Source organism: Myotis davidii, unplaced genomic scaffold (assembly GCF_000327345.1).
Source record: "Myotis davidii unplaced genomic scaffold, ASM32734v1 scaffold991, whole genome shotgun sequence".
Classification (NCBI taxonomy): Eukaryota; Metazoa; Chordata; class Mammalia; order Chiroptera; family Vespertilionidae; genus Myotis; species Myotis davidii.
The window spans coordinates 556,801-557,395 of record NW_006283137.1 but is presented as its reverse complement, the minus strand read 5'-3'; the positions used below and the strand labels follow the sequence as shown (position 1 = coordinate 557,395).

Genomic DNA, 595 nt, shown 5'->3' with positions numbered 1-595 from the left:
CTGACCGTCCTGGCGCGGCCCTGGAACCCAGCGGGGCCTCCCTTCCCGCAGGAAACCCACCAGCCCTCCCCGCAGCCGCTCAGAGGCAGGCAGGGTCCCCTCGTGTGGGTGTGTCCGTGCCGTGGTCCCGTCCTGCCCCCCTGCTGTGCCTCCCCTCGCGTGGATGGGGAACAGGGCTGCCCGCCCAGCTCCTGCCTGGAGGCCCTCCCTGGGGCTGGGCCGCTCTGCCACTCCGGACGGGCGCACCCCTGAGAGCCAGTATGTGTGTGTGTGTGTGTGTCTGCGTGTGCGCCTGCTGTCAGCACATAGAGCCCGGCCCGCTCTGCCCCGGATCCCGCTCCATGGACACCTGCCCCTGCCCGCTGCCCCCAGGCTGTGCCCGGCGGGGCATTAGCTAGCGGAGTCCAGCATCAAAGATGAAAACGCCTGGGGGTGAGTGGGGGGCGCGGCGCCATGGGGTGTCTTCACCTCCTTTGGTTTTGATGACACCCTCCCGGGTTTTGTTCTGCGTTTTTGATCTTTAACGAGCCTCAGACACCCCGGCAGGTGCGGGGAGTGCTGGCAGCCGGGGGAGCAGCCCCTGGGAGGCCCCCCT

General features: G+C 69.1%; 1 protein-coding gene across 1 annotated transcript in view; it reads left to right on the top strand.

Moving 5' to 3' along the window:
• The window catches only part of RBFOX3 (RNA binding protein, fox-1 homolog (C. elegans) 3), a gene marked incomplete at its 5' end in the record, with an annotated part of 19,388 nt that overhangs the window by 8,103 nt on the left and 10,690 nt on the right, over window positions 1–595 (top strand). The gene's annotated exons all lie outside the window — the stretch shown is intronic.